General features: G+C 45.1%; 1 protein-coding gene and 1 long non-coding RNA gene across 3 annotated transcripts in view; one reads left to right on the top strand and one right to left on the bottom strand.

Annotated features, from left to right (window-relative positions):
- The window catches only part of LOC146869771 (class I histocompatibility antigen, Gogo-C*0203 alpha chain-like), a 320,615-nt gene that overhangs the window by 17,700 nt on the left and 275,969 nt on the right, over window positions 1-26,946 (top strand). The gene's annotated exons all lie outside the window — the stretch shown is intronic.
- LOC146869772 (uncharacterized) overlaps window positions 23,739-26,946 on the bottom strand; it is a 35,619-nt gene continuing 32,411 nt past the window's right edge. The window contains exons 2-3 of the long non-coding RNA XR_014966112.1: window positions 25,079-25,184; window positions 23,739-24,758 (exon numbers count right to left, since the gene is read on the bottom strand). This is a non-coding gene — a long non-coding RNA (uncharacterized LOC146869772). The remainder of the gene's footprint in view (window positions 24,759-25,078; window positions 25,185-26,946) is intronic.

Genomic DNA, 26,946 nt, shown 5'->3' with positions numbered 1-26,946 from the left:
ATCTCTGCGGAACTTCTTGATCTTGCGTTCAGCTCAGCTTCGTTTCACCATACTGGAGGCACAAAGGTCAAGGTCTGCTGTCGATCCTCAAAAATCTCTCGCACGTGCAGAATTTTATTGGACCAAAAAACTGCAGTCACTGCAACCTCTGGGTCTCAACGACCGGATTGAATTTAATTGCTTTTTGTAATTTGATTTTTCTCTATGAAAATGTTTTTCACAACTTTATTGTTTCAAATACAATATGACATCACTTTGTATTAGTAGCATTGTCCTACTAATAACAGACTGTTTCTATGTCTTTGGTATTTTCTCCCATTGCCGTAATCCGTCTTCACTTGTCGGACGCAAGCACACCAGCCCACATCTGACGTGGTTCCGCCAGACACGGTTGCAGTTCTTTATCGGGTATGTGCACGGGTTCTTTCGTGAGTTTACTTTCATCACAGCACTTTTGCTTATTTCTTCACTTGTCTGTCAGTTTGACGGTTTAAACTTTTCACTTTGTCCTTGATCTATTTTCATACGAGCACCGCTTTTGTTTAGCCATTAGTCACGTTTTACGTAGCGAGTCTATCTTATGTAGCGAGTCTATCTCACGGTGAAAAGTGGGAATGGCCTTTTAGTTAGTTTCTTTGGTATAACCGATATATTTATGTACCTTCGTTTTTCCGACAATTGATGGTCTCATCGTTTGATTGATTGATAACTGCTTTAAAAACGAGTATGAGTCGATTACTCTCAGTATGACTGTATTATCGTAGCAAAATATTAAGTTACGCTTGTAGAAACAGGCATTAAATAATTTTTTTAATTTTTTGATGTTGAATTGATTATGAGGACCAGTGATTGAATTGCCTTTTTGTGTTCTTTTTAGTTACACCGACCTTAAGGAATACCCCTGATGAAGGGTTCTAATGGGACCTGAAATGCATTGGGTACATTGTTAAATTGCCGAGATGGTAATTAGCTGGTTTGGTAGGTTTCCCTAGCTGGCTTCCGAGCATGGGGCCAAAAACCCAGGTGACCCCCCCCCCCCTTGCAAAACCAGGTCGTTTTGTGAAAGGCAATTTTGATGTCGCCTCAATACGTACTGGGCTCTTGCCTGTCACGGGTACTTGATCCACCCACACAAGTGAGGTACCATTTTTCTCGGAAGGCTTTTGGGAATGCAGGCTGGGTGGAATTTTGTGGATTCCAGAACTTTCCACCACAGAAATGTGAGGAAAATGTGTTTTTTTGGACACATTTTGAGGTTTGCAACGGATTCTGGGTACCAGAAGCTGTTGAGAGCCAGACAAGTCACACCATCATGGATTCCCCTGGGTATCTAGTTTTCAAAAATGTATAGGTTTGCTAGGCTTCCCTAGGTGCCGGCAGAGCTATGATTCAAAATCTACAGCTAAGCACTTTGCAAAAAAAGGGTCAGTTTTCACTGTGAAAATGTGGTGTGTCCACGTTGCGTTTTGGGCCGTTTCCTGCTACAGGCACTAGGCCGACCCACACAAGTGAGGTACCATTTTTCTCGGAAGACTTTGAGGAATGCGGGGTGGGTGGAATTTTGTGGATCCATGCAGATTCCAGCACTTTCCACAACATAAATGTGAGGAAAATATGTTTTAAAAAATAAAAAAAGTTTGAGGTTTGCAAGGGATTCTGGGTAATAGAACCTGGTGAGAGCCAGACAAGTCACCCCATCCTGGATTCCCCTTGGTGTCTAGTTTTCAAAAATGTAGAGGTTTGCTAGGTTTCCCTATGTGCCAGCTGCGCTAGGGCCCAAAATCGACAGGTAGGCACATTGCTAAAAAAAAGGTGGTGCCTAGCTAGTGGGCTTTCTGCCGCCCTGGGGGGAATCGGGGGGGGGGGGGTTGCCCAGATAGACTGGCTATTTTTTGTGGGGGTGGGGGCATTGGTATACCCATTCTGGGCAGCCCCCAACCCCACGCAAAAAAAAGCCAGCTGAATCAGTGGCACCTTGTGGGTTTTCTGCCCCCCCAGATCAGGGGCTACTGCCCCCATCTGCCCCTCCAGGGGGGGCAGAAAGACTGGAATTTCTCTGGGGGGTGGGGGTATTGTCATGCCCATTCTGGGCAGCCCATACCCCTACACAGATAAAAAAAAATCCCTGGTTATTAGTGAGATTTCTGCCCCCGGTGGGGGCAGATTGGGGGCTCCCACCCTATATGCCCCCCTGGGGGACAGAAAGACTGGAATTTTTGCAGGTGGGGTGTGGGGGCATTGGCGTACCCATTTTGGGCAGCCCCCATCCCTGGTTCAAATTGGCAAACAAAAATCCCTGGCATCTAGTGGGCTTTTTGCCCCCCCCCCCCCCCGGGGAGGCAGATGGGGGCTACCGCCCTCATCTGCCCCCCAGGGGGGCAGAAAGGCTGTAATTGTGGCGGGGGTGGGGGCATTGGCATGCCCATTTTGGGCAGCCCCCACCCTAATTAAATTGCCCCAAAATATCCCTGGCGTCTATTGGGCTTTCTGCCCACCGCCGGGGGGGCATATTGGGGGCTACTGCCCCCATCTTCCCCCCCAGGTGGGCACAAAGGCTGTCATTGTGGCGGGGGTGGAGGCATTGAAATGCCCATTTTGGGCAGCCCCCACCCTAAAAACAAGTTCCTAAAAAAACATCCCTGGTGTTTAGTGGGCTGTTGACCCCCCCCCCCCCCCGGGGGGCAGAAAGACGGAATTTGGCCAAATGATTTGGGGGGAGCAAAATACCCTTGCCCAAGGGGCCACCTCCCCCTCCCTGGTGTCTAGTGGGTTGATCCCCAAGCAAGGATATACTGGGGAGGGTTAACGCTGGAAAGGGGAGATTCTCCTCTTTCCAATGATACCTCCTCCGTCTTCCTATGTGCTCAGGGGGTTGAGATAGCCCCATGAGCACGTAGAAAGTGAAACTGAAATGAGCCAAAAGGCTCATTTCAGTTTTGGTTTCTGTGAAATGACATCAGCGCGACGTGCGCGCTGATCGTCATTTCACAGAAATGGGTGGGGGGGCCTCGGGAGCTGGGGAAGCTCTTACCCATTTCATGGGCAATGGCGTCGGACGCGCGGGAGCCATCCAACGCACAGTAGCACTTGTGCGTCGGATGGCTCCAGCGCGTCCGACACATGGAAGGGGTTAAGTAAAAGTCAAAATAAGTTTATATTAGGTTGAGACTATCGTGCTCTTCACGGTTTTTCGGTATGCGCGCAGCTTTGAGCAACTGTGCAGGTCTTTTTGTGGTGTTTGATACGTTAATAATCTATTTATAGGGTTACTGCACTGGGTTGTCCAGCCTGATATTTCGTTTACAACTCATGGTCCTGAATAGGTATGTTTGGTGAGAGAAGTGGTCAGGAAGGTCTGCTCGGATAGACTTTAATAGCATCTCATATATCTGAGTGCCATTGTGAGATGTAAAGCAGCATGCATAGGTGAACTAAAGTGAGAATTGCTGTGATGAACCCACTATAGGGAGTGCATGATGGGTGTTTCAGCAAGTGGAACTTAAAATATGGAATCTTACTTTGCTTATGGGGGTTTCGCAGAGAGTTGCACAAGCTGACGGGAGTCACAAAGGTGCTTTTCCCTGGAGCTTTCTTAAAGAAAGCACTGTCGATACACAATTACATAGTGTATTTTTGACACCTTGCCTATTGCTACAGACACAATATATATCTCAAGCACAGCTCATGGCACTATGAGGCTCTCCCTAAAACCTTACACCTAAAACAAAACAAGCAAATATGAACAATTACTAGTATAACATTCAAGTAGCAGTTGGGTGTCACTCAAAATGTCATATGCAAGATGTATAGATCCCACAAATAAGCACACAGCAAATATAGAATAGTAACACATAGGCAAGGGAGTAGCCAGAAAATGTAAATACCTCCCAGTTTGAGCTAAAGCTCTTATGACACCAAAAAAGCAAAGTAAGTCATCACAACCCTCCCCAGAAGAGCTCTCTTGTCCAAAGTTCTAGCCATTCATCCCTCCATCAAACTGATATCCACCATTTCAAGCTTACTTTCTGTCATCTATTAATTATTTCATCTATTATTCAGCCTTTTACCATTCATTCTGTCCTTCCATCTGTGTGCCTATCCATATCCAAACCTTTTCAACCACTTGCAAACATATCCATCATCCATCCCTCCATCCATCATTTCACTCATCCATCCCTCTATCAACCTTTCACTCATCCATCCACCCTTCCACCCAATCCATCCTTTAACTCATCCATCCACTCTTCCACCCATCTATCCATTCACTCACCCATCCAACCATTTACCCTTTCACCCAAGACATCCTTTCACTCATCCATCCACTCTTCCACTCATCTACCCATCCTTTTGTCCATCTACCCTCCCTTTCACTCACTCATCCATGCACTCTTCCACCCATCCACTCAACCATCCAACCATTTATCCTTTCACCCACGCAGCCAACCTTTCACTTACTCATCCATCCACCCAGTTACTCATCCGTCCACCCATTCAACCTTTCACTCATCCATCCTTTGTTCCAGCTCTCCACCCTCCCTTTCACCCAGGTATGCATTCTTTTACTCCTCCATCTTTACATTCTTCTTTTCACTCATCCATGCACCCATTAGCCCATCCATTCTGCCAATCATTTATCCATGCTTTCACTCATCCATTCACCTTTCAATCCTACCTTTCTCTCTCCATTCCCCTTTCACTTAGCCACCCATCCTTCTATCCACCCTGCACCCATCCATCTACTCATCAATTTACTCATCCAATCGTGAATCCATCCATTGACCCTATCACTCATCAATCCTTTCACTAATCCATCAATCCTTTCTCTCATCCATCCACCCTTTCACTCTTCTATCCATCCTTTTGTCCATCTACCCTCCCTTTCACTAACTCGTACATCCTTACATCCACCCTTTCACTCACTCATCCATCCATTCACCCTTTCACTTATCAATTCATCAATCCATCCATCATTTCTCTAATCCATCCACCCATTCACTCGCACATCATCCACCCTTTCACTCATCCATCCATCCTTTTACTGATCCATCCACCCTTTTAACCATCCATCTACCCTTCCACCCATACAGCCATCTATTTACCCTCATCCATCCTGCCACTCACGCATCCACCCATCCTCTCATTATCCATCCATTCACCCTTTCACTCATCCATTCATCCTTTCTCTAATCCATCCAGCCATTTACCCATTCCTTCACTTATTCACTAACCCACCTTTTCACATTAATTATGAGCTGAGCCTTTGTCTACTGAGTAGCAGACAGAAGAGGCCAATAAAGAACTTCACCCTCGCTGTAGTTCCTAAAACAAGGGGTGGGGTGGGGTGGGGGAGGGTTCACTATGCCCCTGCACATAGGCAATCTGAAAACTTGGAAGTCAGGAGTCATGAAAGATGCGCAGTGCCAGGACGTGAAGTGTCTGTGACATGGTATTGTTTCCAGGGCTTTAAGTGGAATGAAAAAACTGGGGGTCTCTCTAAGAGGTGTGTCCGAGTTAATTAAGGGCTTGGCATAAAACACCTAAGTTAAGAATATGCCCTGAGTATAATGTGCCGCCCGACTGGTATTTTGCTGTTTTTATCAATGCATCCAGTAACATCAGACCTACAATAAGCCATGACTATTGGCTTTGTCAATGGATGTTAGTTGCATGACATAAATAAAACAAAAAACAACAACTATGGCTTTGTTGTACAGAAGAATGATGAGACTGTCCAAGAACTATAACCTCTTCTTTAGCCAGCTTTTCACATAGTGGCATAGGCATTCTTGTTTGTTTTGTTCATTTCTTCCATCTAACCCTAACAGAATGCCCTGCTCTAGACCGCCGGCAGGAGGAGGCCACCACATGCTGTAAGAGCCCAAACTGGCCATTTGTCATTCTGTCGGCCGCAGACAGAATGAAAATGGGCAGGTGGGGCTGCTCTTGTGCTCCGAGGATTAGTGCAAGTGGCCCACTCTGGGAACTGAGGCTTCACACAGGGGAACAGCTCTGTTCCCTGCAAGGCAAACTATTATGGACAAAAGGCGTCCGTAAAAGGGATCCTCACGGACAACAGATGTGAGGTCCAAATTATGTCCAGCCTGTGAAATTCATGGACAGCTGGTCACCCTAAGCATGCCACGTGAGCCCAGCCACCAGAACACCAGTCAAATCATACAACAAACACTCAAAATGTGTATTTCTTTAACATTTGGAAGTGTTTCAGTTAATACTTTAATTCAGTGGTTCTGATTATTTTATATTACTTTGTATAGCGCACTAATCACCCAAGAGGGTATTAAGACGCTTGAGCAGGTGTGTAGGTGTCTTGGGCGTGTTTTAGGAGAATGAGTGACCTTCAGGTTTGCATTTGCAGGTTCGTGGCGTGTGTGCAAGTGAGAGTGAGGCAGAGCGTAGGTGTCTGGTGATTTGGTGTGTGTGTGCAGCTGTTCAGGTATTCTAGTCCGGTGTTGTATAGGGCTTTGTGTGTGTGTGCGTCAGAAGTTTGAAGTGTCTGCGCTTGTGAACGGGGAGCTAGTGAAGCTTCCTGAGGTGTGATGTGCTGTGATGTGGGTGTGGCGTGGGAGGTCGATTATGAGTCTTGCAGCGGTTTTCTGGATGGTCTGGAGTCTTAAACTTTTGACTTCTGTAGACCCCCCCACTGAATCACTACTGGTGGCCACGACCCCAACATATTCAGCTTTTAGGATTTGCCTGCTGAAAGCACATGCTTGGTCACTGCAGGGGCATTGTTTACAATAAAGGGTTGGAGCTCACCATTGCTTCCCATTCGTTGGCTTCATTGTCACTCTTAGTTGCTGACTCCAAACTGGCCAGTCCGTTCTGGGTATCACTTCCTTTTCTTTCTGTGAAGCATGAATGAAGCACCGATTGCTTCCTCTTGATTAGTGTCCACCCACTGATCGTGCTGTAAATGAGGTACTATTTTTCATTCCCCCCTCACCCTCCCCATATGCTTTTGTTGCTTCTTCCCATTTAACCCACCCCTTTTTAGGTCGAGTATTCAAGACCTGTTGTAAGTTCTCTTGTGGGCATAAATACATCCCCCCTGCTTTTGATTTGTTTGTTTCACTGTCCTTTATAAATCCTTGCTTGCTAGTGGTCAGGCCTGCTTCTTTGTCCCTCCTTTTGCTCTTCAGTTCTTCCCATGCAGCATGGACTAAGTACTGTCTCATTACGCTATGGTTCTTTATATGTTCTTGGGTGGACTATTTTCTTCTTGGTATCCTGCCCTGTTACTATCTGCCTTTGTTCACCTTGGTTGCCCCAGCTGCTTAGACTTTTCTATAGCATTCCTCCCTCCCACCTTCTCTTAATACCACAGTTTTGTTAGTGCGCCCCTGCTCCAAGCCCCCTGCTTCTCGCTTGATTGTGTGTGTTTTTCTTTAGCTGATTTGCTTTTTTCGAAGTCCATCGTCATTTGGGCTTTTTTGGTATGATATTGGCTTTATTTGTGTTTCCTTTTAAGGGGGATTGGGCTTGTTGACGTTTTCTTCGTAAAAGGAAGAGGCATTGCAGCCCCTCCCACTCCTCCTGGTGCTCTCCACACCTAATTATGAGGCAGATTGTGGCTTTCTGGGGAGAGATGGGAGGAGGTGGCACGTCCTAAGAGTACACAGCTAAGCAGTGCTCAGGCTCTTGCCTAAAGCTAATGGTACATCGTTCTCCCCGGCTATAATCATATCCCTCCTGCATGCCTGCCAAGTATCACGCATCGGGTGTGACACTAACGCATTTCAGTGTGGTGTTCCGCATCACCGCACTGAAATGCATTGTTACGCATTTTTAATCATGCCAGTCTACGCAGCGCTTGTAGCATATTCTGTGCCCCAGCTCTGCTGCTTCCCAGTGACTTGTGTTGCCAGCAGCGCTTCTGCTCAGTAAGTTAATAGTTAAAGATCTGACTGCTCAGCTCTGGAGTCAGAGTGCTACAATGTTACAATCTGCCTCCCCTGCTACCCGGCTGCATTTAATTTCCTGCAGTGGCGCGGCTTTCAGACGCCACTGACTCGCACTCTTATCAGACCCAGCAGTACAGTGCTCGAAACCACGTGACACATTCCATATACTGACTGACGTCAGGAGTCAGTGTACAGCTGCCCAATGGCTACTTCCATTTACAGCCACCTTGTTTATGAGAACAAACCGTTTGCAGCGGGAACAGGCGACATGTTTTGGAGTTTGCACTAGTGGGCAATCATGGCACTGCAGCGGTTATGATCCCGCGAGCGGACCCTCTCTCATTACTAGTAACCGGCGTCAGTCTTGTGAAACTGCCTCCTTCTGGTGATGGAAGAGGCCCTGACTGCGAGCCAGACACGGCTGGCCTGTTGGGTGGACACCGTCTCGCCTCACAAAGAAGTAAGGTACTGTGACTTATTCTTCTAGTTGTACTTAACTTTATGCCTTTAACAATGCGCAGCGGTCATCCGGATCTGCCTGCGGCCGTGTAACCGAGAACTGTGTAGTGACGCAGTCTGTCTCAGTATGTTTTTTGCGACAGCGTGCAAACTTGTTTTTGGCCGGGGCGACTTAGCTTCACTGATTGTGGTGCCACTGAACTTGCAGGTAGCGGACAGCACGGCGGACCTGTTTGATGCCAGAGGCAGTCATCGAAAGAGGTTTGACTCCCGGCATAGTCTGAACATCCTGTGATTTGAGGCAAATAACTCCTGGTGCTCGTTTAAAGCCAATCAGTACCTTTTGGCTGAGCCGGTACTACATAAAACTGCAAAAAAGAAAACAATCAATTTGGAGAATCCAAGGTCTTGAACAGGCCAGTGTGTGACTGACATTTTTTGGCCTGTTAAATCTTTTGCACTGGGTTTTACTGTTGATTTCCTGACTTTATAAAAAAAATGTCCTGAGCAAGCTTAAATACAGGCACTCTCCCATCTATACCTTGTTGAGACATTGAGGCGGTAGTTCTTTTCATGCCCGCCTCCAATGCAACCCCTGAAGTGACAGTTTTGGGCTGATTCTTTTGGGCTGTTTCTGAGTGTGTTGGGTTTGCTGCACTAGGTTGTACTCTGATATTACCACAAACCTTTCCTGCAGTAAAATCACATATGCACGCTGTCTTCTAGTACAGACCCTGAAGTGTAGGTGTGACAGGTTCACTGTATGGGCTGAATTTTTTGGCATCGAATTCTTGTGCTGTGCATCAGTTGTAAGATATTATTAGAGTTCCTATTGCTCAAATGGGTGTTAATTCTGATATATATATGTTTCCCTCGTCTTTGCTTGATTTTTACCTCGTGAGAAAGTGTCACTCTTAGTTGTTGAATGTCACTCATAATTACACTGAAATTATTAAAATGTCACACAAAAGTAATCTGAAACCTTGGCAGCTATGCTCCTGCTTGATAAGCCGTTCACCGGCCTTGGCAGGCCCTGCCTCCTCTAAGAGGCACCTCCCACTCCGCCTCCCCACTTCCTCCCCCTGCCTTGATCCTGATGCTGTTCTAAAAATGGCAAAAGGTGCTTATCGGGCAATACGCACATCCTCAGGCCAAAGTGGGGTAAAAATCCGCTTTATTGGTAAGCATTTTCATTTAATACATATATCAGAATCAGGTCTCACTAATACACATTCAATTCTATCACCCCCCGCCCGTAAAACAATTCCCCACACAAACTTCCCCAACATTGTTCTGACTAATCCTCCTCCCCAACCCCTATCTACGTCTCCTGCCTACCTCTTGCCTCCTACCTCGCTCCCCTGTTTCCTTTTATCCGAAGCTGTTCAGAATGGCCCCAACCCTTCCTGCCTGTCGTGATCGCTTCCAATTTTGCCACCAGGAAAATCCCTGACCCAGGAGTTTTTCCTGTCCCCCCGTTACTATTTAATAACGAAAACTTTGCTCTGATATCTTTGTTATATACAAAAACACACTGTCGCCAAACAGGTGAAATACTTTATTCATTTAAATATACAAAATATCCTCAACTTTTGTTCTGATATCTTTGTTATATACAACACACACACAGTCGCCAAACAGGTGAAATAATTGTTTCCTTCAAGTATACAAAATATCCTCAACTCTTTTGAAAACAATGTAAGAGTGAAATGGAACCAGTAAAATTCTTTTTGCTAAGTGATAAAGTTGTATTGATTAGGGGAGAAGGGGTGGGGGGAAGGGAGAAGGAATGAGAGGATAGCAAAAAAGGGAGAATGGAGATAGGAGGGAAACGAAAAAACGTATTCCTGACCATTAATAAAATTGAGGCTGCGGCCCAACAGCTTATCAACTCCAGGCTTTTACCTGCAAAATAATTGTAATCATTTCTTTTATATTCAAAATGTAAATCTCATTGCCAATAAAAGATAGATGTACACCATCATGCCGGAAAAATTGATAGTCTTTGTTGGACCTGGCCCTTTTGGCAGGTTCACCCCTAAACTTTTTGCATTTATCCTGGCCTTTTTCCCTATGTAGTGTTAGTAGTTTTAGGCCTCTAGGCACTTTAGCACTGTATCTCCGTGTAAAGTGCGTGCGCTCTGTGTTACATTTAGTGAGACTGGCCTGCCCTCCCATAAGAATGCATGGGGGATATGTGTGTCCATGGTAGTTCCTGATGTGAGAGGAGTGCAGGGGCGAGTTTGGTATGTGCGAACTCGTGAGAATAAATTCTGCGCAATGATGTGCGCAGATTTAGTGTGACTGGTGGAGAAGTGCCACTTCTAGAAGTTAGCATTTCTGTTTGCTGTGTGATGTGAATTGCATGTCTGGCTTGTGATTGACAGGAGCTGAGAGGGCTGGGAAATTCCAGGAGCCAGGATGAGTCTGCCCGGTGGTGAATGGAGAGATCTGCATGTAGATGGGAGGGAGGAGTTGCACCTGGGACCTGAATGGGGCTGGGCCTTCCCTTCACAATGCTGGCTCCACCTCCTGTGGTGCGTCTGATGTCCCTGGCCTGTCCTGTGAATAGAGAGGGGAGCTGAGCAAAACAAGGTGCTCCTGAACCAGTTTTATCTGGTTCTCCCCTTGCCCTACAGTTGCAGAACAAAGGAAAATGCTGTACAAAAGGGGATGTGACCCCATGAAAATGTTCTTGTTCTGGACTTGAATCTACCAGGGGCGTGCTGCTGCTGGGGATCAGGGGAAGGCTTGCCTCCCTGAGCCCTGCCCTGCCCCTGGATGCCTGAATCTCTCCTGGACTGTTGCTGTGGAGCTGTGGCTCCTGAATCTGAGGGGCGCTTTGGGTTGTGTTTCCCCCAGGAGGAAGGAGCGCTTGGCTTTACTTTGTGAAGCACCTTTGTGATAGCTGAGGAGCGTTGTCTCTGAAGGGGCCCAGCTGATGAAGAGCGCTTGTTTATTTTGGGAGCGCTTCTGTCTCCCCCTCGCAGCGCTGGGCTGCAATCACCTTCGTGGGATTCCCCCGCATTCCAGGCTTCCAGCGGGAGCCCACCCTGCACTGGTGTTAGCTCAAGCGGGAGCCTACCCCGCTTTATAGTGATGATTTTAGGCGGGTTCCCACCCCGCGACTTGGCCGTTATTTTTGTGCGCGGGTGCCCACCCCGCGACTTTGCCCATAATGGAGGCGGGTGCCCACCCCGCCGTGTATTTCTGGTATTGAGGGAGCCTACCCCTCATTTCCTGCCAAGCAAGGGTCACCGCCGGCCCGGGAACGTCGGGGACACCCCCGCGACGTCACAGGCAGCGCTGCGCTGTGATTGGAGCCGGCGATTGGAGGAAGTCCCAGCCGCCGAGAGAGATGCCCGGATAGGGGCGGGGCCTCGCCGTACCAGGAAGTTGCCTCGCGTCCCACTGGGGCTCCCTTGAGCGGCTGGGAGCCTCGGGAGCCCCGGGGGAAGAGCGAGACGTGCGGCGTTTGCAAAAAGCCCCGGTCCCAGAAGAGGGACCGGGTGAAGAGGAGACCCGAGGAGTCCCAGTGAGCCGGTGAGTGAGTGAGGGCTGGGCAGGGGACATGGCCGCATTCTCGCTTCCGTTCCACGAGGGAGCCGATTGTGGTTGCGGTGGCAGTGCGATGCACCAGATCAGAGCGGCCCCGTCTGTCAGCAGGCCGCTCCCACGGTTGGGCATTTGTTACTTGAAGGGCCAGAGTGGCCCAGGGGCAGTTCTAGGCCCCACAGTTGTTTCCCGAGCCCGATGGCTCCAACGCCTTGCTAATTAATTACGGAGCCAGTGCGCTCCAGAGGGACAGATTGTTCTCAGAGCCAGGTGGCTCCACCGCACCGCCGTATTCGTTTCAGAGCCTAGGGCGCTCCAACGTTTGGCTATTTGATTTCAGAGCCCCGTGTGGCTCCAACGAAATGGGCACATTTGTTTCAAGGGCCATGGTGAGCCCATGCTACATTTTAACTTTTTACAGCTGCCCAGCAAGTAGTGGGCAGCTGCACCGTTTAGGTTATTCCTTCTTTGGGGGACATGTGTTTTAAGTTAAGAATGAGACGCACTCCTTTTCCCCCATCTCTTCCTACACAGCTGTGCAGCACTTAGTGCCAGCTGCTACGTTTAGGCCTGTGCAAAGTGCGCACCCTTGACAGTCGCTGCGTTAGCAGCCACCCTGACTTTTGGACAGAGGGCAGGAGAGCCCCCCTTTGGGATGGCCAGTTGGCCAGGGGGATTGTTAGGTTTATAGGGCGCCAGGCCCTACTGTGATTTTGGGTGCTAGGAAATGTAATGTATGTAGAATAATTTACGCACCTGTGTTGATACCTCTAAATGTGTTTTATGATTATGAGGTTGGTGCGCATATTATGGTTTATGTTAGTGAGAGTTATTCCCTAATGTGGTTATACTTAGGAGGTCAGGGTCTAATGCGTTTAGACTTGTGAGAGGATGGCCTCATGTGTTTATGATGGTGAGGTTGGCGCAGAATGTGTGATGCTGTGCATAATGTAGTTTATGTCACAGGCCGATGCTAAGTACAGTGATAACCAGTAGTCACTGGTGGTGTTCTATGTTTAGGATAAATTGTACATTTACTAAGTTCACTTTGTGATGGTACAGACAGTGGTCCAGTGGGCCCTGTCAGGTGTACATAATCCCTTGTAAATATGACCTAGTGCCATGTGGCACCCTGTATAATATGTGCTTACCATTGTAATGTGTTATGATAATACAAAGGCTATTTTTATATATAACCTTGTGTGGACTTTCTTTTGTGGTGGGCCTGGGATGTTGTTGCTGGGTGCGTGCACAAATGCTTTACACATTGCCTCCGGGATGAGCCTGAGTGCTCGTGCCAAGCTACCAAGGGGGTGAGCAGGGGTTATCTTTGCCATGTAACTTTCTTGCCCTGACTAGAGTGGTGGTTTCTGCCTGGCTTTGGCGCACGCCTTAGCCAGACAGAAATGCAATTGCTAACAGTCTTCTTTTGTAATTTCACTATGTGCTAACCAATAAAAACTATTAATTGAACAAAAACGGTGCAAATACCTATTCACCTTTCTTCTCGCGCTTTCTACTGCAGTGAATCTCTCAACCCCCCTCCAGACTCTGCGTGGCATCAACGCTGTCAAAACGATTTTTGATTTGCCCCAACATTTTGCTAATATTTCTAAATCAGTTTTAATTTCCATAAGCAACACTAAACCTGAGAGCTGCACTAAGTAATTTTCTCTGAGGTGAATCAAAATGGCTTTGAGTTTATTCTTAAAGGACAATTCACTCATCAAAGGCATTAACTGGCCCCACTTCATGCCACTTTTACCTAACCAAACCAAAGAAACCTCGTCTGAACGAAAACCCAAATTCTTTCCGAAATTTCTCTTCTCAGCGTGCTTTGCAGCTCATTTAACGAATGAGTGTCCAATTATCCACACTTGTTTTTGTGACAATGAGAAACCTGCCGCCTCACCTGAAAAGAAATAACAATTAATATGCTTGGTTGTATAATTCGGAATCTAAATCTCTAATATATCTTAGGCAACAGTCCGAAGACCAACACCCCAGTTTCTTTACATCCTTGAGAGAAAACCCCCACCTGGCAGCTTCTGACGCTGCGCCAATTCGGAAGGAGTGGGTACCAAAATTGACGGGGTTTTCACCTAAACTGTATTTTGCCTTTATCAAGATTGACAATAATTGTGAAGCTTTGAGAGGTGAGCCCTCTTGATGTCTGAACACAAATTGCGAGGCAGCGCCTCCCACTTCTATGAATTCTAGCCAAGCTTTTATAGGGCATAAATGACATTTAATTCTTTGCAAAATCACTCTGGAACCCATACCAACTTGATCCATTTTGGAATGTTCGAGAAAAATACATGTGGCATTTTTAACAAAGGAAACATTTTTAACTTTGAGGTCATCATTGAGTGCTTTACCTAACAATTCAGAAGATCTGAAAGCACCAAAAAAGAGCCAAATCATACATAACTTGAATAAACGGTATTCAAATTCAGAAAAACAAATCAAATGCACACCTTTTGTTATGTTATATAATAATTTTAAAGAGATTGTTTCTCGTTTAAATTGTCCTCTCTTTTTTATTTTTGCCCATCCTTGAAGAAGTCTTTTGCCCATTTCCCCTGCTAAAGATTCGTATCCCCAAAAGAATTTCCCGTAAAAGGAAACTCCTAATTTCCCCGCTACTGTTGTAGAAGAAATGTTCCTATCTATGTTGTCCATGATGAATTTAATTCCATCATCTCTGCGTTTCTTCAAACCCTCAGAGGTTTGAGCTCTATAAGAAGCGCCTGAATCTAAAAACTCTAGCCATGCTCTCCTGTAGGCTAACTTGGTGCTTTTTGCCAGGGAGTTTTCAATAAGTTGCTGTGTTTTCAGTGTGCAAAATCCCATACCTCGCTGGGCACCCGAGTCTTCTGCAGATCCGCTCCGGGCACCAAACCATGGAATCTCTGCCACTGAAAACGAGATAGGGCATCTGCAATGTTATGTTCCACTCCCGGTATATGTCTGACTTTGAAAACTATGTTAAACATTTAGCAATCCAACATGAATCTTTGTAATAACTTCAATAACTGTTTGTCCTTAGCTTTCTGACCATTTACTAAGTCCACTGCTGTCCTATTATCAACGTGAAATAATACTGTCCTGTTCGCTAACTGCTTACCCCAAACAGCCAACGCCACTATCAATGGAAAAAATTAAAGGAAAGCCATGCGTTTCTTGTCTGAAACCCAATTGGCTGGCCACTGCTCTGCACACCATTTCCCGTCCCAAAATAGGCCGAAGCCATTTGCACCAGAAGCATCTGAAAATAGCTGCATCTGCTAAACAAAGTGTTCTTCAAATGACGAGATTGTAACGCCATTAAAATCGCTTAAGAACAGTATCCACAATTCTAAGTCCGCCCTCATGCTAGCAGATATCCTGATTCTGTGGTGTGGCAGCTTAACACCACCAGACATGGAAAATCCAAGACATCTACAAAATGCTCTGCCTGCCTTTACCACTCTGCAAGCGAAATTTAGATGGCCTAATAAGCACTGAACTTCAGACAAAGTCAATTTATCAGCTTTCTTTGCATGCTCTAACAATAGTGTCATGTCCAGTATTTTCTTGTGTGGAAGTCTAGCTTCCATTTTTCTTGTATCTATTTCGATGCCTAGGTATGTTATACAACAACTAGGGCCTTCAGTTTTGTCCTCCACTAGTGGTACCCCCAATTCTTTCGCTACCAACTGAAATTCTGTTAATGCCAACTCACAGTTATGGGTGCCCGCCGCTCCCATAAATAAAAAAACATCTAGGTAATGTGTCACTGCTTTGTCTCCAGTTCGAAAAGAGAAGCACCACTTTAAAAAAGAGCTAAAAGATTCAAATGAGAATGCAAGATATTGCGCAACCCATGGGAAGAGCTTTATACACGAAAGAATTTCCTTCAAAATAGATACCCAGCAAAGAGAAATCTGATGGGTGTACTGGTAAAAGAAGATTGGATGTCGGATTTAGCCAGTTCAGTTTCTGCACCCATTTTTCTTATCATATCTAATGCTGTATCTACGGAAGCAAATTTGACCATGGTATCCTCTTTGGCTATAAAATCGTTAACAGAGAGACCTTGAGGCCATGATAGGTGCTGAATAATTCTAAATTCTCCTTCTGCTTTCTTGGGAATTACGCCTAAGGGTGAAACAGTGAGATCTTGCAGCGGCCAAGAGACAAACGGGACCGCCATCCTTCCTTCTCTTACTTCTTTCAAAAGCTTCTTTCTCACAATTTGAGGTAGTTCGTTTGCAGATTTTAAGTTCCTAGCAAATCTATGGCATCTAGGCCCCTTATATGCTAGCCTGAACCCTTCTCTAAACCCCCATTCCAACAATGTTGCTTCATTAGTTTCCAGGTACAATTTTAACCATTGGCACAAGGCTTCTACATTAATTGGTGTAACACGCCTTGTTTCCAGGTTGAATTGCATAGCCTCTCCCTCTGTTTTGGTCAACGCCCCCCCAATTGGCCTGATCCCCAAAGCATTGCAGGATGGCATGTTTCCCCGCACACCTAGAACACTCATGCTTATATTTGCAGGGGTTTCTCAGACCAAATCTTTTGTTAAAGATCCAGCAGGCACAGAGGACAAATGTTTGGGATTTATTCCACCAGCCCCCCCATGAATCGATGTTAGTTGGCACCCTTGGCCTGCCTTTTTGCCAGCTCCCATGCTTCCTCCCTTGATCCTTCCTTTACCTGTATTTCTCTATAAAAACATCCATAAATTCTCTCTTCCAAATCTTTTCTTTGGTGGCCTTATTTAAATGAGAATATAAGGGCATTGATAACCCCATGTAGGGCAATCGTCTTAGATTCAGTGTACCTGCCGTGTCTACATCTATTTTATCAACCTTGTCAGAGCTCCCTCTCACCTTGACTTTAGCCTCACAATTCCCCCTTTCTTCAACTGCCTGTTTAGCTGCATTGTTAGAAGAGTTTACATTTTCATTACCACCTTCTATTTCCACATTCTTGTCAGCACACAACTTTTTATTAGTTAACCCTTTTTGTACCTCACCTGTTCCTATCGAAGCATCCGCCTCAAATGTTGGTCTCTTCTTCTTCATCGAATTTTGATGTATGGTGCCTGGTCTGCCATGAAAACTTTCATTTTCTTTATCCTGTAAAAAATAATCTCTGAAGATATTTTTAGTAGAGCCCCCCTTTACCCCAGATCCTTCTTGTGTAATTCTAAAATGCTCACCCTCGTCCTCAATTTCCCCTTCTTCTAAAGACTCAAAATCATCTTCATCCGGAAATTCACCTACCACCCCAATGCTCTGCTCCCTTCCCACATTCCTACTTCCACTCGGACATTCCCCATCACCTATTCCACCATCAAATACTTTCCAATCAATCGCTATAGCATAGTATGCCGCTCTTCTCGGATCCATCGGTGTGGGAAAATTGGCTTGAAAATTCTCCCCTTCTTTGCTTCTTATGTTACAGAATGCTAGATGCCTGTTCAAAACTTCTTTACTGCCCTTTATTTTACTTGGCAGCATCTCTCCCTCGTTGGACTGCAAAACGCTTACATTTGTAGCCTCAGGACACCTAACACTCTTGAAGCTCGCTAATCTTGCTTCATTACTAATTTCTTTAGGTACCCAGACCCATTTTCCTTCTGTTTCTGTGCCATTGTCCGTGGTAGCAGGAGCGTTGTTTCTATTGTTGAGTCTTGTAATTAAAACTTCGGTCCTTAACTATTTTCACACACCCTGCATTCGTAGTAGAAAGAGCAGCATTCTGTTTTGGTATTTTACTTACATTTTTTGTTTGACTTGGTTGGTGTGTGCCCTGTCAGCACTAACAAGTCACCTGTTTCACTTGAGACCATAGGTGACAGGCACCTTTCATTTGAATTGGTAATATTTAAATTTGCTGAGCTTTGCTGCTTTCTGCCAAAAATAAAAATGTATTTCTTTGTTTCTATGAATTCTGTGTCTTGTTTTGTCTGTATAACCTCTTTCTCTTCAAACTGGCAACTAGGAGGAGACATTGTGCCATATTTAAACTCTGCTCTCTCCTCTTTAATCAATGGAGCCTTTTTAGGTCTCGCCTGAGGCAGTGCATGTGCTGCTCTGGCGAGACTTTTAGTAAGGAGGCTTCAAAAAGCTGACCACGCGCTTTTGCTTGTGGCCTAAAGCTTGCGGTTACGCGCAGTTAGGCACACAGGCGCCATCTGGCTTTCCTCTCTTGTCATGGCTCATTAAGCGCATCGCTCGCGGGCACCCATACAGCGTGTGGCTTTCCTCTCTCATCATGGCTCATTAAGCGCATCGCTCGCAGGCAACCTTACAGCACGCGCACATCGCACACCACTCGCCAGACTTGCCTCCTTGTTTTGCGATGTATACACTTTTTCATTATTAAACACACACCTCCATCGCGTTATTAGTAGCGGCCCTTTAGCATTTTGAACTCGCGTGTACTCTCTCAAAGCCAACGTCGTCCACAATTGATACACTTTTTAGTAATTAAACAAACATCTACTGCGTATAACTGTTAAATAAATAGAGCGCGGCCCCAGCAAACACATCATTGCAGTGCCAGCAGTGCATTTTCAACTTACGTGCTCTCTCACCAAAGCCAGCCTCGTACACGATTTATACACTTTTTCAAGCCAGCGTCATCCACAATTGATACACTTTTTAGTCATTAAACAAACATCTACAGCGCATAATTGCTAAATAAATAGAGCGTGGCCCCAGCAAACACATCATTGCAGTGCCAGCAGTATGATTTTGTTTTACTTTTACAAGCACGCGTGTGGCGTGTGAGCGCGGCCCTTTGGCATTTTCAACTGACGTGCTCTCTCACCATAGTCAGCTTCGTCCACAATTTGTACACTTTGCGTTATAAACAAACATTTTGGGCGCGTTATTATTAAATAAATAGAGCGCGGCCCTTTAGCATTTTGAACTCACGTGCTCTCTCTCAAAGCCAGCCTTGTCCACAATTGATACACTTTTTAGGCATTAAACAAACATCTCTGGCGCATAATTGTGAAATAAATAAATGTACGTATTGCGCAAATGCTATACACATTAACTCAGGGATAAGCCAAACTGCTAGAAAACTTATTTCCATATACATTAAAAGCAAAACAATGTTTAATTAACCAAAACAAAATCCTTAGTGCAAAAACAACAACTGTTACATTGCTAAAACATTATAAGATCCCAAAGGCGAGACCTATAGGCTTTGCCAATGCTTGTTTATATTTCTCTTCAGTGACAAGACAGAAGACTGCACAGCACGTGTGCAAGGCCTGCCTCTCCCTCTTTTAGAAGAGCTGGGGAGCTTCGATGCTGCAGAGGTATGTGGAGCCTGCCAACTAGAATTTATATCCTTTGTCCTTAATTCCTCACCCCTGCTTTGAGACCTGCCATGGGAGCTGTCACTGGACTCACAGGCATTAACGGCAGCTGACACACCGCTTGCTGCCTTCCTTTTTTGTTTCTCTAGGCCCACCCACGCTTCTGACAGAACGCTGGGGATAATTAAATCTTCCCTCCGGGCTACGCAAAGCACTCGTAGGGCTTCCCTGACAGAAGCGGCAGCTTCCATCGCCTGAAGCGGGACGTTCTTATCTAAATTAAATAAATAAAAGCTAGACAGACAAAAACAATGTCCCTACCTCACACCGCACCTCAAACTGTGTGCGCAACAGTAATTCCAGGCTCCTGATAGCTTGCGCTAGCCGCCAGCCGATCAGGACTGCTCCCTGTCCTGGACTGGCCTATCAGCCCGACGCTGCCGGGGGTGGACATTCTATGAATGCCACCCCCAGGAGCCCTCAGTTTCCTTTCTGCAGGGAGCAACTATAGTGGCTCTGCCACCATACTGTCTCTCGGAGCCCTGGGAGCAACCATTGTGAACAACAAGGGGTGGGTGGGGCTTAGAAGTGGCACATGAAAGATAATCGTGCCCCTCCTGCTTGATAAGCCCCGCACAGTCCAGGGCAGGCCCATCCTTCAAACTGGCACTTCCCACTCTCTAACCCCCATCCGCCTCCCCCTGCCTTGTTTCCGAGGGCTGTCACAGTTTGTCCGATGCTTCATTGGTTATTTAACCTATGAGCGTTTTTGAAGCCTTTTATGGTGCGCTTGCTGCTGCAGGTAGTTTCCAGTTCCACCCAGTCGTGCTTTTTATTTGTTTTGTTGGCTGCGCATACAGCAGCGGATGGTTTACCTGTGCGAGAGGCATCATCTATTGAGAATGTTAAATCTTACTTGAGGCGGAACAGGCCTTTTATGTAAAAAAAAAACCCATAGGCAATGAAAGGAGCAAACAAAATACAATTTTACATGACTAGTCATCTTTTAGGTCTCGCCTACGCAGCACACAGAAGGCATCCTCACCTCAGTGTCTTTGATCGAATTGAAAATACTTGTTCACGTATGTTATATAATGTTCAATTAACGGAAAAAACTGGAAATTTCCAGTAAGTAATTACAGTATCAATTTCTGTATAAAGTATGTTTTTATATCAGCCATTTGGTTACGTATAGTACGAAAATAAAATGTGTAAATTCCGTGTCTGTTATTTCATATTACAAAACTAGCTCATCGTGGTTTTCTTAATGGAATTAACATTTCTAGTAATTAAGTTTAATGTTTAATGTTTGGCACTAACTTGCACTGCATTAGTGGTGCTGAAAGCTCAGCCAGGATACACGCGTGCTGCCCTCCCACTCCGCAGGCATCGATCCGCTCATGTGATCCGTTCTCGCCATGGCTGCGTCAGGCAGAGGTGCCTCTGTGGCTCTTGCGCTACTTTTATTTGCGCTATGTTTGAAAAGTAGCGATGCTCTGCATACCAAGGGAGCTGTGCCTCAGGACACATCACCTTCGCAAAGGTAAAGCGCCGAGATAATTTGTTATTTTGTCTGACCTTCCTACATAGTGCTTTTCCTTTCAACGCTATGGGTTTAGTCTTATGTTCTACCTCACTCCGTTACAAAAATAAAAATTTAAAATTACTAATTTGTTACGTGGCCGGCTTTGCTGTATCCCATAAGCTGCCTGGGACTGTGGCGCTCCTGAAATAACGCAAAATAACAGAAATGACTTTAAATCCTGCCGCTCATTCTTCACAGACGTTCGAGGCTGGATCCCTATAAAAAACAAGCATTTGCAATGCAATAGGTCCCGGATTTATCAGAGTTTAAGTTATTGGCATTGTAAATGACAATGCCTTTTATTTATGTGTTTTTATAATTAACACATAAATAAAAAGCATTTTCATTTACAATGCCGATAGGCCAAACTCTTGTAAATGCGAGACCTATTTCCTTACAAAGAAGCGGCCACCATTTTCCCGGGGCTGATTGGAAAGTAAAAGTGTGCATGGTGCATTGAATGTTGCAGGAAAGCATGTCAAGCAACCTGTTGACAACAGAGTTTTAATATAAGGAGTGAAATGTGTAAAGTTCCTGCCCGAGGGTCATCATGTGTTTTGTGCCAGCGTCACATGGTGACGGGATCAGGGTAGGCCATGTACTTTTGCCTCCCAACATGTGGATGGAGCCAAAACCCCTCTCCAAAGATGCTCACATAATTGTCTGGGTATAGCTGCGCTGTTAAGCCAGACCATGAAAAAGAAAAAAACATTATGATCGCAGTTTTTGTACCCTTTCTCTCCCAACCACTTTAAAAGAACTCTCCAAAACTTTGTCCTCCCCTGACTTTAAATATGAGATTAACTATTCTTCAGAATATAGACAAGGCTGCCTGACCTGCAATGATGGAGTCCAAGATGCAGCCACAAGACTTGCAACAGCCTTTAGCCTCTGGGCTCACAGTACACCCTCTCTGCACTAACGCCAGCTGGCTTCCCATTATCTGCTGAATCCCAGACAAAGCCCCCGCACATATCTGCCTGTTGTTGTTCTAGGCAATACTGAAACAGGAAAGCTGTGACCAATAGTGATTGCCCGTGTTTTAGTATGGACAAGTCTTGTTCTAGTATATCTATAACAGAAGAAACAATGTTGCCCAGTGAATAAATCCCGATGTTAAAGCAGTCAGACCATTGTCAACTACTGCTAATCCCTTATCTGGGTTAATCTTATCTATTTCACAAAGTCTCTCCGCAGCTTCTTGTTAAGAGAGTTTCCAGATTTTTTTATAGACAGCATAATAGAAACGCTTCTGATGTGGCTTTAGGCCTAGTAAAAAAAAAAACTTAAATCCACCTCATCTGAGAGTAAGGATAAGGGCTGTTTCACCTGGGACAGTGTCAAGGTTTTTAGCCAATCGAGGCACCACTTCCCAACACTGCATGAGGTCACTACCCCGGATGTTATCTTGATTGACATATGTTTGTGTCTGTGGACCAAACTAGCCATCCCTTCCAATTGGGGTCTGATGTATTGTACTGCATGATGTCATCTACTGCATCTCCTCCACTTGATGTAAAATTGATGTGTGAACGTGTGGGAAACCGTGGTGTGTTCAAATTCTTGTTCTTGGCTAGTCCAAGACAGGAAGTCTGTTGCACAGTTTCAATCAGAAATATGATTTGTTGCGGAATGAAGCACTCTCTAAATAGTGCTTCTGTTTCCTGAACTTGCCATTCCTTAGAACCCCAGACTGATTTTGTGTTTATTGTGTCCTTCCAGAAGTCGAAACCCTGCCCAGACAGTTGGGCAATAAAGGATGCGGAATAAGTCTGTCTGGTGTTAGTTAGCATATTTTTCTGTGCAGGTGTAGGTGCAACCTTATAGTAAAATGAGGTCGGATCAGAAGTGTTAAACCCTGAAAAATACGAACGTTTCTGTGCAAAGTTTTTTTAACTACCTTTTGGTGGTGTTGGGCAATGTTCTCATTGGTGGTATGTGCAAATACTACGTGGAATACTAGATTTGTGGGATACTGCGCTCACTGTGCCCTCCGGCTCCTCTCTCTGTGCCCTCCTCCACCTGTGCTCTCTGTGCCCCCAGCTCCTCTCTCTGTGCCCTCCACCTCCTCCTCTCTCTGTGCCTTCCGGCTCCTCTCTCTGTGCCCCCCACCACCTGTGCTCTCTGTGCCCCCAGCTCCTCTCTCTGTACCCTCCGCCTCCTCCTCTCTCTGTGCCCTCCGGCTCCTCTCTCTGTGCCCTCCACCACCTGCACTCTCTGTGCCCTCCAGCTTCTCTCTCTGTGCCCTCCAGCTCATCTCTCTGTGCCCTCCAGCTCATCTCTGTGCCCTCCAGCTCATCTCTCTATACCCTCCACCACCTACTCTCTCTGTGCCCCCATCTACTCTGTTCCCTCCACCACCTGTGTTCTCTGAGCCCTCCAGCTCCTCTCTCTCTGCCCTCCACCACCTGCTCTCTCTGTGTCCCCCAGCTCCTCTCCTCTCTGCGTCCTCCACAACCTGCTCTCTCTGAGCCCTCCAGCTACTCTCTCTGTGCCCTCCACCACCTCCTCTCTCTGTGCCATCCAGCTCTTCTCTGTGCCCTCCACCTCCTCCTCTCTCTGTGCCCTCCACCACCTCCTCTCTCACTGCCCTCCAGCTCCTCTCTCTGTGCCCTCCACCACCTCCTCTCTCTGTGCCCTCCACCACCTCCTCTCTCTGTGCCCTTCACCTCCTCCTCTCTCTGTGCCCTCCAGCTCCTCTCTCTGTGCCCTTGATGCAGCGGTAATTTCACAGAAATTTCTGAATGAAAAACCTCATTACCTCCAATTCACTGCTTTAAAGGTACTGGACCCTTGCCACTGTATATTACCTTCAGGAGACTTTACATAAACATGAAAAATCAAAAATGCATTTAATATTTAAGCCAATAAAGAGAGTTGTGAGTATTTTAAAGGGGTTTAATTTCTTAGTTAGAAGTGAAGTTTTTCTGACACTTTATTCATTAGTCAAATATCAATCAGGTTACAGAATTTGGGAAATTAGGAAAAATAGCATTAATACAGAACATATTACAGTCTGCATAAAAGCTTCATATGTAGAAAAGAAAATGTGGCAAAAAATGTCAGTCAAAACTCTTAAAGAGTTTCTAAGAAAAAGAGTCTTGCAAGGCTAATCAATAATTAATAGTTGGCAAAAGTCTCCCATAAAGAGAAATACATGCATAAGACGAATACATCTTTTTCAAAACTAATTAATTCTATCTGTTGCTCTCTCTGCCCTGGTCTGATCAATCTGCCTGTCTGTGCTTAGGAGCAAGACAGCCCGCCCTTCACAAGTCCACAGAGGAATGTGATCTGCCTTGCCAAATATGACGTGCAAGGACTTCTCTGAAAAAAATATGAGCAAGAAACCCCACCTCTCCTCGGACGCAATCTCCTCCCAGGCTGCACCCGCGACGATTTTGTACCTAACCCATGTGATGTCTGATCTCATCTCCCGCTTCTTCTCTCCTCCCTCTCAGACTAAGGCCCAAGGCTCAAAGAGAAGGCACCACGCCCCCTAAGAGGTCATTATTTATACTCTTATTCTTGGCTGACTACACTAATAATTGTTGCAGTTTTCAGTAAAGCTTGCTCTTGATTGGTTACCATAGATGACATGAGGGTCTCACCATCCTTTTCTCATTGCAAATCCGGTTTTAACAAAAGAAGCGTTAATGATAAATATAATCATATATTCCAGCAATATTTACTAGGAAAAATGCTTCAGTCCAGTTTCCTGCATCCTATGACATCGCACGCAGGATAAGCACATTCCACAAACAATGATACTTTGGCAGAATAGCAAGAATTTAGAGTTCACAGTGGCCTCGAACTAGGTCTTCACTCGAGGCAAGCTGGTATAATCTGCGCATGCTCTCAAATTCAGCACCATTCTCAGCCTTGCTGGATTCACAGGCAGCCATTTTATCTTAGGCCCAAAAATAAAACAAACACAAAAACAATATTAATTTACGAAATAGAACCCATTCTGTTTACCACCCCCATACTAATACCTTGTAATATTTTTCCTAGCAAAAGCTATTAGTTTAAAGCAGTTTTTCTATTATTTGTGCACAACATGCAAACATGTGAAATTTACAACATAGCATAAAACATGCACCAGTGCAAATTTGTCAAAGCACAAGCAGTTAATACACACTCATAGCAACATGCTCTAATGTTTTAGATGGCTTTTCATGCAAAAAAAGCTTTAGCCGCACGTTTAGTGTTTGGTGCATGGTTACTTACCACACATTATAAGAATGTTATGAACTGAATATATTTGTCTAAATATGCAACAAAGCCAAAGTCTCTTAAGACAGGAACGGGAAGTGTAGATTACAAGGAAAATGAGCTGGGAAGAGAGAACACATTCAATAATTATTTTCACATCTAAAGAGGTCACTAAAAGCACGAGTTTTCTCTACACTGCAAAAACACATGTTAATTCAGCACAAACATTTCACACTGAAAGCATTGACCAGGCCTCATTTCATATCTTTCATTTTGAATGCTCCAAAGTGCATCTTTTAAAAAGCATTTGACTAGGCCTCATTTCGTAATCTCATGTGCCATGTGTTTTTTTCACTTGCACCAAAATCTGCCACTTAAAAAGAATACATTTACCAGACCTTATGTCTTTTTTTTTTTATTTGCTTGCGCCAAATCTGTGTCATTTTAAATGCAGTCTGTCTGAAGCACAAAAATAAAGCAATGCCCTATCAATCCTCCCTTTTGATGATATCAAATCATACTTTAAATGATTTATAAATCATCACATTTATTTAATTTCACAAGTGACACTTTTATTGCAAAAGCTGAGCATATAACAATGTTACTTCTATTTCTAAGGCAAACACAAATCTTGTCTGTAATCAGATCATATATAGCCAAGCTCAAGTTTAGTGCATAGTCCTGCAAGTAGCTTCTTGGAACTGTTAGTCTTTTCTAAAATAATAAAAGGAAAATTCAGCAGAACAGTTCTCTTTTCTATTTTCTTTTCTTCTTTTTCTTTCATCATTCAAAGACTATTTTTCTTTTGAGCTCTTGACATTTCTCAGTTATTGTTTCAGCCTTTCTTTTTCTCTTTGTCACCAGCTTGCCTTCAGGGTGGCTCAAAGAGTGTGGCATTCTGTACTTTTTCCATGCAATTTGACCACTCAGGTGCTGAGAAACTCTGACAGAGCACCATCAATTCCTTGCATTTTTCCAATCCAAGCCTTTCACTTTTATTTTCTCTTTGATCAGATGCAGATGTTTCAGCTATGGGTGCAAATGATTTTTCAAGGGACCACTTCAAACTTTTTGGATTCCCTTTCAGCCAGCTTTTTCCTTCCTCCACTCGTAGGCCCACAACACTAATTTCTTCTTCAGGGGCTGCATCTGACTCTTTCACCCTTTGGACACCACTTTCATCTGAGTCAGTTTCCACTTTTTGCTTTTCCAGTGCCACCTCAGTTTTCTCTAGTGCTGCTTCAGACTCTGTGTGTTCCCTTGCAGCTTGAATGACCCTCTTCTGTGGACTTTTGACCACTGCTGCCATCTTTTCTTGAAGAGGAGCTGTTTTATCAGGGGGACACAGGACCATACATGTGTGAGAGGCATGCACCCAATTTGGAAGGCCACCACATTTCACAACAGTCTTTGCCGGGATCCTTTGGAACAGGCCTTTCCATTTAACAGCATCTCTCAGATCAAAGTTTTAGCACCATTCATTATGTAGATCTTGTGTAGCAGCTGAAATCTGGTGAGAAACTGCACGCTCCACATCAGTCAGACCTTCAAGGCAATGGTTAGTCTTTTCATCTGTGTTTTTGACAAGTGCATTTGCATGTCCATCTTTAAGCCACTTTAGTGATGCTGAAACACAGTCTTTTGCAAAGTGTAACTCTGTACTGTTTTTGTGTTGCTTTATTATGCTTGTAAATTCAGGCAGATAGCTACAATCCACTGCTTGTCCAATCTGTGGTTCTGCACTCATCATCTTTGATACCTCATTATGATCTGATTTCAGAGAAACTGCAATCTATACCTGGGCATCAGTGTTTGCAATAACACATTTGCCACTATGCATTTTTCTCTAAAACAATTCTGATACAACTCTGTTGTCCTGCTTC

This window comes from Triturus cristatus, chromosome 1_1, assembly GCF_964204655.1.
Source record: "Triturus cristatus chromosome 1_1, aTriCri1.1, whole genome shotgun sequence".
In the NCBI taxonomy this organism is placed as follows: domain Eukaryota; kingdom Metazoa; phylum Chordata; class Amphibia; order Caudata; family Salamandridae; genus Triturus; species Triturus cristatus.
This window is presented reverse-complemented; position numbering and strand designations above follow the sequence as displayed.